This window comes from Lycium ferocissimum, chromosome 8, assembly GCF_029784015.1.
Source record: "Lycium ferocissimum isolate CSIRO_LF1 chromosome 8, AGI_CSIRO_Lferr_CH_V1, whole genome shotgun sequence".
Taxonomy (NCBI): Eukaryota; Viridiplantae; Streptophyta; class Magnoliopsida; order Solanales; family Solanaceae; genus Lycium; species Lycium ferocissimum.
Window position 1 is genome coordinate 30,241,362 of NC_081349.1, and position 11,099 is coordinate 30,252,460.

The window sequence follows — 11,099 nt, forward strand, 5'->3', positions numbered from 1 at the left end:
GGTTTAAAATTTGAATTAGCGGTGGTTAAAACCCCGCAATTTGTTGTTGCAGTTAGCCTGAAACCCCCACAATAACTTGCGCCGCAATCAAATTGTGGGGCTTCTAAAAGAAACCGTTGTAACCATTTGCAAGGCGGTTGGAATAGTGTGCTTTACTCCCCGCAACTGTTCTTATATATTTTTTTGTTTCATTTTTTATGGGTTCTAACCTTCCGTAATGTTTATTTTGTTTTATTTTTTACATTTTTCTTGTAGGACCTGTAAAGTATGATAGTTAAAAACCTTAAATGAAAATTAGTATATCCGTGGTGGAAGGACGAGCTGATCAGAGTTTCTTTTGCTCCACAATCACCGATCAAAAACTTTCTAGACAAAAAAAAAATTAAATTAAATCTCCAAACTTTATAGAAACAATTCAAAATTAAGAATAACTCAGTTGATTTACCAATTGAAAAGGTGACTCATCTTTAAATTGAGAGAGATAAGGGTTTGGAGAAATAATGAAGAGGTTTTGTTACGGAGCTTTTGAAACAAAGTATGAAAAAATAAAAGGGTCACTATTGAAACATTAGACATTTGCTAAGCATCCCCGTTTGTCTAGGTGTAGTGGCATTTAACTGCTCCTAGCTAATTACTTATTTGTATCAAATTTGGATTCCTACCCGTCTGGGATTTCTTGCTTATAATAGATCATACCTAATTGGTCTTGATCGTCCAACAAAAATCCACAAGTACGTACGCCTAGGGTTTGAAAGTGTCGGGTTCAGCCATAAGGAGTATTAATTAGCCCGTTAACCTATTAGCTTTTACTCCTCTTAAAACCCTGGTACTAGCCTAACTGCAAGGGTTTTTACATACCAAGAGATCTATCTCTTCATGGAAGGGATTTTTTGATTGTGGAAACAAGGGAATTTATCTACTTTTATTACTACACACTTTAATGGCCCTTAAAGAAGAAATGGCAAGAAGACATCCTGAAAGAAATCATGGGGATGATAGTGAAAAAAATAAGCATCGGTGACTACGCACGGCATGACTGCTGCTTGCAAGTCATGGAGATCAATGCTTGCTCATCATAAGCTGTCACATGATCTTGAAGCCCCTTGGCTTTTGGCATGGGAAATTTCAAAGATCAGGCGTATAACGATCATACAAAGATTCAACTTATAGCTTGTCGGATAGCCGTTTTTATTCTTTTAAACCGCCTAATCATATCTTGAATAAATACCCTAAAGTAGCCTGGCGTGCCACATTCTCGTTGTGCCACTTCTAATGGTTGGTTGGTTCTTGTGCCGTCGACCTAGCCATAACCCCGACATGTTCCTTTTCGACCCTATTTCCGAAATCGATGTCAAACTTCACCATTGACCACATTAACATCCTTCCTATATTTTGAGCACAATAGAATCCCAACCGTATTAATGGTCAATATGGTTCACGTATTTTCAATCTTGGATGATTCGATCGTAAATCTCATAGTGCTCGCGACTTTTATGGACGTGTCGAATCATGGAGAAATCTTGGCATTCTGTAATTGTGACATTGGAGTTACAGAAGAAGAGAGATCGTGGGAAATATTTGATGCTTACAGAGGAATCTTCTATGAAACCATGTTATTTCACAATGGTGTGTTATACACATTTGTTTCATGCGACGTCGATAACATTTTTAACACTTTAAAGGACATGTGGATTAGTGACGAAATCAATCATGTTGTCGTTCTCAAGACTCGTTGTTGCGAGGTGAAGATTAAATTAATCAATATAGAAAAATACAAAAGCGGTCATCATTATCGGCCTAGTGGTAGTGGCGTCTATTTGGCTAAATCAATCACGGGAGAGCTGCTTATCATTTGGGAGAAAACATATCCACTTTTTGAACATGACGATGAGAATGGCAATGAGCATGATCTCAAAATCTATCATACTAGTAAATTAATGTTCGAGCGATATGAAGGTTTCTACAAACAGTAAAGAGTTTGAATTTATCACTAGTTTGGGCAATCAAACACTATTTGTGTCACCAAATGGCAATTCCTTCTCAGTTCCTGCAAGAAGTGGCAATGAATGCCAAGCAAATTGCATCTATTTTACTGTGCCGGCTCTCTCCATGAAATTGCTAGCCATGTATCGCCAATCAGGTATTTACTGTATGCAAGAAGGAAGGATCAAACGACCTTTTCCTAACCCGCCATTGTGGTTTCAACCACGACTTCCGGTTGAACTTTAGTATTGATTCCATGTTTATATATGTCATTCAAGTTTTGGATGTTCAAATTAGACTCATGAACTGTTAAGTTCGGTCCAAGTTAATACTCATGTTATATATGTGTTTTAATTTGCTCCATCTGCCTTATGGTCTTACGTAGCTTTGTAACCTAATTTGATGGCTGAAACTTACTTTGCCTTATTTATATTGGTGTGTTTCCTTGAGTGTTTATAATTGACACTACTTCTTACTTAATGAATATTAACAAAAAAGTCAAGTGTTGTTAAATTGTTTATAATTGACACTCTTCTTAATTACTCCATGAATAATCCAGTTTGATGTCGCGATGAGTACAAATTGATGTTGAAACTAAAGATTATCGATCTTGGCAAGACTAAATACATATATAGGGGGGTCCAAACAAATGTATATGCAAATCTCTTGGCCGTGAAGTGGTGTTTTCAAAACAATTTGGGAAGATTATCAGTAGAAATCGTGAATCAAGGTAGTACTATAAAGCGAAAGAAAAACTATGAACACACGGTTTCACAAATTCACTGTATCTGTTTCTCTAGTCATTCGTGTAATTTTATGCAATAGCAATTATCTTTTGGTGGTATTTTTTGAGCAGAGATCGATTGTTATAGTGGTCATAGATTTAGAGGGATGAACGACGATAGATGAGAAAAGTAAAATTTGGATCATATTTCGAGATTCAAGGGTAAATATGGGTTATTTCTCATTGTCCAAAGGCAAACCGAGCCTTTTACCTTAAGTATTAGTTAAACAATTCGCAAGCTTAGCGGGAAATACATAAATAACCAAACAAAAAGAAACCGAGTAGTAAAAAAAGATAAAACAATCTTAATTCTTATAACCAACTTTAAGCACAAAATTTGGCTAAAGTTGATTGTATATTCAACACCACTAGATAGACTACTTAAGTTGTGCAAAAAGCAGGATATTCGACCATGGAAAAGCTCTTGGCTGAAACCAGCTCAACGCATGCATATTTACAATAACATTGCTTGAAATAACGGCTTCAACAAGGAGCAACCCACCATTTTTTTCAATTACTTGTCGAAGCTGTACATAATTTCCAGCTGCCAAACCAAAATTCCGCCGCACTCCCACCGCAAATTCACTAGTAAGAAACAAGCGTTGGGCAGTTTCTTGATGCGAAATAGTACAACACCTACATCTCGATGGGAAAGAAGAACCCATTCGCCAAATCTCATCATCTGTAGGTACTTTAATTTTCCACAATTTTGTGAACGGGATTGGCTAATGGGTAACAAGACCAAATTTGATTTAGGGAGAATATGACCATCATAGAATGACAGAACCAGAGCATATATAGCTTTACCAATTACGTCCCAGCTAGCCCGTACAACCCAAGGGACCAAAAACACACCTCAAGGACCCGAGGGACCAAAACTACTACTCCGACTAATTATCCTTTTTAAAATAGTTAGTCTTAAATACCCACTAGCAATGTATACGTATCTATAAAACCACAAATGCACAGTTTTCAAACCTTGATCACACCGAATATATACTAGTGAGAAATTTACAAAGTTCAGCCAAAATGTCGAACATGTCCCAGCTCAAGCCTAATCGTGGATCTTGAAATAGGATTTCTGCCAACTTTTCTAGATAATTAATCCCATTGGTGTTGGATTTAGTACAGCTTCTACACCTGAAGAAATCCCGAGGAACCAAAAAGATGTGGCTAAACACCTATATATAGCGATCAAGCAGCTTATCAAGCTAAATGGGATTAACAAATTTGGTCTTTCACTGTTAAAGTATAGTTCGGCTACTCGATCACATCTACCCTTTTTTCAGACAAAATCAATCAACATTCAGAAGGAAGTATCTTATTACAATCAGATCACCAGCCTATATTTGCAGATCTTAGCAGACAATATCATGTACAAGGAACCTAAGGAAGTTCTGCATCCCAATAACAAGTAACCTGTATGACGAATGAGGACTATATGCGAACAACATGCACAGAATTCACTAATTCGTTGATTGGCATTTAGAAGCTTTGCTTCCATCATTTAGGTAAGGCTGGAAACTCTTAACAACTTCCTCATAAGTTGGCCTCTTGTAGTCTACAACCTGTCATTTTTTAGGACCACAAAGCTCCAAGTTAGCTTTTTGACATACATAAATATGTATAAAGTATAAAACTGGCTAGCCACTTTGGAAAATACCTGCTTAATTATTTCTTCTAGTCTTGCCCACTTCCCTCTGAGAAATCTGCCTCTGCTTCACCAGTTGCTAAGTCGATCTCATTTTCATAGTTGGTAAATCGCAGAAGAAACCAGTCAGCGATATTTTCAAAAAATTACTAGGCATTCACGAGAACAGAAATGTGTCGTGTTGGCAGAAAACTAGACACAGGTTATAGAGAATAATTGTGCAAATGCTATTATACTTCTTCATCAAGTGATGGATGAATTCAAAATATCACCAAGTAAAATCAGCATCTGATGCTGATCTTTTAGTACAAGTACTTGCTGCAGTGTGAAAGAAATTGATGCAGAATCTTCATTTTACAATAAGCAGAAGTGGGAAATCTACATAGATCCTTCACTTTCCTTGACATACTTGTATCGAATGAGTTCGACACGGGTATGAGTACTTCGTGTGGTTCATCTAAATTTAAAAACCAGCAGAAAAATACATCTACCCATTTGGGATAGTTGGTAACATCTCCCACTTCCACTCTGAGAAGTCTGCCTCTGCTTCTAAGAAGTATAACAGAAGGAAAAAGGCTGAACATGAATGCATCTACCATCCATCAAAGACCACAGTTATGACCATCTACCATCCCTCATCTAGTTTAATTAACTTAAGGACAAAGGCCAGTCAAATAAAGCAAATGATTATAGGAACATCACAAGCATATTTCTCAGTAATGCCAAAGTAACCGAAGAAGTATCCGCTGTTTATGGGTCTAAATGATATGCTACCCATTTTCCCACCCCTCTAGTATATGTTCATGTCTTTCTTTTTCTTTTCTTTTTTTTTTTCTCTAGTCTATGCACGACGCTTTATTTTTGTTAAAAGCTGGAGCAAGTATATCCCTCTATATGCTTATCTTTGCCCAAGATCATATCATGTAGTATTTCCCGGGGAAAGCAAATATAATTGTTAAAGGTATAAGTTTTACATTCAAACCAAACACTATGTTTGGTTCAAGGATCAAAAAAGAAAACCAGGATGGGGAACCGTTGATTTCAGTACCCTGTGGGGAAGGTTTATCTCTAGACTTTTCAACTTCATTTGGGAAATGTAAGTTATCGACCCTATTTGTGATCCACAATCAAAGGGCTGCAAAAGTTGTATCCATTCTAAGTAGTGGAGACAACTAGCCCCTGCTCCTGTTATATATCCTCTCCTGCTAACCCTTTCCCTTTCACCCAACTAACAATAAAAAAAGACGGTATGTAAGCATTTAATAAGACTTCCCAATAGATAGTGTATCTTGAAATATATTGCATCCATTGTGAGGGAAGATTGCAATACCGAATGCCAAAGACTATTCATTTATGTAATTCCAAGTGACATGGGTTGAACAAGTTATTATGCTTGCCTTGTCTTCTACACTTGTTTTCTCATTCTACTGATTGTTTTCTTTTAATAAAGCCTTAACGCTTCCTCTTTACTGTAAGCTTTGCCCCACATTCAATCATTTGTCAGATAGCATTAATCGTAAATCATCGACAAAAAGAAAACGAGACAGAAGGATAAGAAACCGCCTTGAAGAGGAGGCGAGGCTGGGGAGTAACTAAAAGGAAAATACAATAAATATTTCCCATTCATCAAGAATATAGACAGATTCACTGACAAACAAGATGTAACCTTATTTACAAACTTAGACCTATCCTTCAACAGCTTTTCCGCAAGCTTATGCTTCTGACCTAGAAAATACTGTTGACATCTTGGAAGAAAGAAAATTGTTAAACCTGCATGACATTAGAGGGGTTAAATATTAGTATTCAAGTTAAACAAAAAAAAAAAGGAGAGACTCGATCAGGGAGAATTAATATAGCTATAAAAATATCAATATCAGTACCTCGTATTCTCACTCACATAGTTCCTATATCCTCTCTGAGCTTCAAATATTAACGCACTTCTCACTTGAACACTGGAAAAGGTAAAAAAGATCACCCATTAGATAGAAAAGGCGAAAGGGGGCGTACCAATACAATAGAAGTAGGTGAAAGTGCCATGTGGTACCAGCTGGATGAATAATAGACATCAAATTCAAGTGTAAAACTGTTGTTCTATATGGGGTTTTAATTCATTTCTGTTTTTCAAAGGATTAAACTGCTCTGGAACAGAGATTAGAGAGTAGTGAAAGAAAGAATCTTTCAACTTTGGGTACTAGACTAGACTAGCAGGGTCTAGGCATATAAGAGAAAATTTGGGTGAGAGACCCATTTTCGAATCGGAAAAGGGTCATATTCACCCTTGTGCTTTCAAAAAAGTCTGCTAAATATACCTTCGTTTAAGATATTAGCCATAAATACCCTTATCGTTATACATTTGGATCATTTTTCGCTTTCAACCTAACGGACCATCAGGTCCCACCAATAAAAGGGCGCGTGAAGGGCATTGACACACATAACATTTCAGCTCATTTATCAAAACCCGACCCTTACCATAACCCATTATTATCCTTGAGAATCACCAGAACACAAATTGAAATATTCTCCTTTTTTATACTATCTTCCTTGTTTTGCTACTAAAAACAAACAGCCTTCTAAAGAACCAAGAACCATCAGGGAAAATGGTTGAAAGATGGATTAACAAATGAGAATAAAAAAAAGACTATTCGTTTCTTTCTGTGTCGAAACTTTGTTCTTTGCTCAACTGTAATGATATGTGATTAAACCATACCTTATATTAAACAAGTAGTATAAAATTAAGTATAAAAACGATCATATTTCAACTATGCGAAGCAACGCGAAGGTTATGCCCATGAAATTTTTTTAATCATTCAATGCAATCTCACATTAATTTTTTTTTTTAAAATTATGTGATATGACTTTGTAAATTGTAATAGAAAATCAAAGGAAAAAATGTTTCCGTTGACGTTCCTTGAATATGAAAACTTCAATTTAACTACTTTTAAATAATATTTGTTTAGTATATTCTAGTACTATTTTATTTTAATTATATATTTCTTAATTATAAATATAGAACAAATTGTTTTTAAGTGAATCAATCCTTAGCCAATAGTACTATTCAGTACTCCCTCCATCTCAAAATATTTGTCGCATTTTTCATTTACACGCCCATTAAGAAAGCATTTATAACGGTCGTATTTTGACTATTTTACCCTTAACAAATTTCTTCATGTAATTTCTCCTCAGATAAATATTTACTCCATCAATGATGAAAAACCTCTTAAATATTACTAATTAATATCAGGTAAAATAAAAAAAAGCTACTTAATTTTATCTTGATTAATAAAATTATAAATATTTTGAGATCAGTATTTTTAGTAAGGACGATAGATATTTTGAGACGGAGGGAGTGTAAAAAGTTGGTGAGATAATATACAGAGGTTACAAAACTGTTCAGAAAGCTATTCAATGTGGCGCAGGAAACTTGGGGCGGGACGCACACTTTGACAAAGCACAATAGTAAAGTAAAGTAAAATATTTGGATTTGAACTTATGGATTTGGCGGGTCCCACTTAATGTGCAAGCCTTTTAGATAATCGGGACGCTCCTCTGTTATCGTCTATTAAGAATACTAAAAGTAAAGTAAAAATGAAAAGTCAAACGTAGTCAGCTAACTGCCCCAAGAAATCACCCCAAATGAAAAGTCAAACGTAGTCAGCTAATCGTCCCAAGAAATCACCCTTCATCTGCTTCTTTTGTGAACTCATTCACAATTCATTATTCAATTCAAGCCAAAAGACATAGATTGACTCCTAAACTATAATCAAATATCGATATCATTTTTAACTATACAGGCGATCTATTATACACCTGAATATTTAAAAAGTGAATTTATTTTTAAACAAGCTAAACATCATTTAACCGAACCCGTTCTGTGATAGGAGCAAGTCATCTCGCAATACACTCTCATGTTAAATTTTTCACATTGTGTAATTTTGTCAGAATGTCCCGCGCCACCTTAAAAATTTCCTAAATTTTAATTTTATATTCATTACCTTTTCTTTATTCATTTGATTTTCTTTTTATTAATTATATTTACACTAATTAATCTCTAATTAACTATTAAAATCCTCCAATAATTATATCTTCTGATCACCGTCACCCCATCTCACGGAACCACCAATCCGCCACCAGTTTCACTTCAATTAATCGCCAGAATATGATATTGAGTAAAAAAGATGGAATCTTTTTGCATTTGTGGACAAATGAATTTGAACGGAGGGAGTATTAATTTTACTACTACTACTACTGCTGCTACTGAACGGAGGGAGCATTTGCTACTCTTCTTCTTCATTGTTTGTGAATTTGAAATGAAGAAGAAGAAGGGTGTGGGGCGTCGGGGTGGGGGTGGCGTGAAGGTGGAGGAGAAGAGGGAGTGGGGTGATGTGGAGGGCGGCAGTGAGGGGGGCGTGGAGGAGAAGAGGAAGAGGGGGGCGGGGGGCGGCAGTAATGGCAGGGGCAGGGAGGGGGGGCGTGGAGGAGAAGAGGAAGATGATGAAGAAGGAGGGGGGGGGGGAGGGGGGGGCGTGGAAGAGAAGAGGAAGATGAGGAAGCGTGGAGGCAGGGGGCGGGGGCGTGGAGGAGAAGAGGAGGGGTGGGGTGGGATGGGGGTTGGGGGGAGTGGTGGTGGAGGAATTTTTAATGGAGTTAGTATGATTGTCGTCACCAATCGGTTCCGACATAGTTCCTGGTATATTCTGGAAGAGAGGGAGGGGAAAAAAATCAAGATTTATTTATGACAGAGGTCTTAGAATGGCGCTCCGATACCATGTTGAAAAGTTTTCTACTTATTTCATATCTAGATTACAAGACAGAGAACTAATACATATAGTACAGAAGAAAGACATTATGAAGCTATATATGGCTATACCCAAATCTAAGGCTAAGAAAAAGTAATATGTACAAACAAGGAATCTACTTAATCAGCTCCTATAATCTCTCCACAAAATCAGAATTGACAACTCATGCCAACAGTAGCCTCATGTGTTGTGCAAAGTACTTCCTGTGGAAGAATTTCCTATTTCATGAAAGAATTCGAATCATGTCTTTTTCCTTCTAGTTTACCAACTTTTGTCTTATCCTTGAAGTTTCCAGTGTCTTCGTCTTGAATGGTTCCATTGCTTTGGATCTTTATATATCAACATAGATCCTAATGATTTTCAAATCCCGAGGGAGCCAACCTTATTTAGAGGCATTCTCTGCAACTTTAAGATGATCAAGGAAGGTGTATCTATGATCACACAAGAAGTCGATGGAAACTGTGAAAAGTACACTTAGAAAAACCAAAAAGTTGCAAACTGATATCCCTTCCTTACTGCACGATGCAGCGTACAACTTGATACATGGTCTCTTGTCTATGCTTTTACTTTCTTTTTAGTTATTCCAACTCTGATTTTTTAATAACATGATCATAAAAATGTGAGGCGCTAATTAGCAACAACTGAGAAGCTTGTGTTTTGAAAGATCCTATATGATAGAGCAGTTCATAAGTAAATCAGTTTTTTAAAGAAACTTACAATGGCACTGTTGTATTGCGGGTGGGGGTGTGACTTCGTTGCATCAATTTTCTCCTGAAATAGGGTAGAATCATAAGGCACTTCGAAATATCTAAAAGACGAGTCTTACAAGGCTCGTGGGAAGCTAATACTGTACATCTAAATATCACGTTAAAATAACTATACAGGGACAAGACCGTAAGAACTACTTACTGCTTTCACGTATGCTTCTAATGACAGTAGAACATTATTGTGATTCCATCCTCCGGTCAGCTGAAAGGAAGTGAGATATGCACTTCCTAAGGCATCTACCAACCAGATGAAAAAGCTCATTGAGTTACTTGAAAATTAGATTTACCAAAATGTTTATGATAGCTAAAAAAAACTATGTACAGACACCAGTTAAAGATCTAACTACACTTAGAATGTGGCAAGTAGAATTTGAATGATTTCACAAGTATAACATACACTTGATAAACATGTGGCAATTCTAAAAGCACAGAATGTTTATGACATTTATGACATAATATCAGTGATTAGAGCAATTTCTCTTCTATCTAGATTCTATTCAGAGCCTTACAAAAACAACGTCCATCCATGTTGCGCAGAGCGAGTGTCTTTCGGGCATATTTGATGCATTCGTCAATATGTTGTGATGGATCTTCAGCAACTGTGAAATGAGATGAACAGATTAGCCGCAGCCAATCAGGAAAAAAAGTGAAATATAGATAATCCGAATTTTCTCCATTAGTTACTATTAACTTAATCAGAGGCTGGAGAAATGTATTATACATTGGCTTGAATATTCTAAATTGAAAATCAATTAAAATTCAAAATTCTTGAGCACATTATTGCTTTGTAAATCCTAATGTGTGTCCACATCTTCTCTCTGTGCAATGCATGTCTTCTATTCATTTAAGTATCTAGTTCTATTCACTATCAATAGGCAACATTAACTGGTCCTTATGTTAGTTCTCTTTTTTTCTTTTATTTTTCATCAGATGCTGGTGACTTAAGAAGCAAAAAAAAACGTCAACAATGAGAACTACTTTAGATAGAAACTATACTTATTGAACTAATTTTCAATATAAGCAAACAAAACTCAAATGAATTGTTCTATCTCTTTCATAAGACAAAAAAAAAAAATGAAGAATCGCAGGCCAAAATTCACCTAGTGGAAACATCAGTT

At 36.2% G+C, this 11,099-nt stretch overlaps 1 protein-coding gene across 2 annotated transcripts in view; it reads right to left on the reverse strand.

Annotated features, from left to right (window-relative positions):
• LOC132067950 (large ribosomal subunit protein eL24-like) overlaps positions 1–9,959 on the reverse strand; it is a 30,178-nt gene extending 20,219 nt beyond the window's left edge. The window contains exon 1 of one of the 2 annotated variants that reach the window (XM_059461376.1): positions 9,932–9,959. The gene's annotated coding sequence lies outside the window, so the exon portion shown is untranslated. The remainder of the gene's footprint in view (positions 1–9,931) is intronic. The other variant, XM_059461379.1, reaches the window with a different exon arrangement.
• Between the last annotated feature and the right edge of the window lie 1,140 nt (positions 9,960–11,099).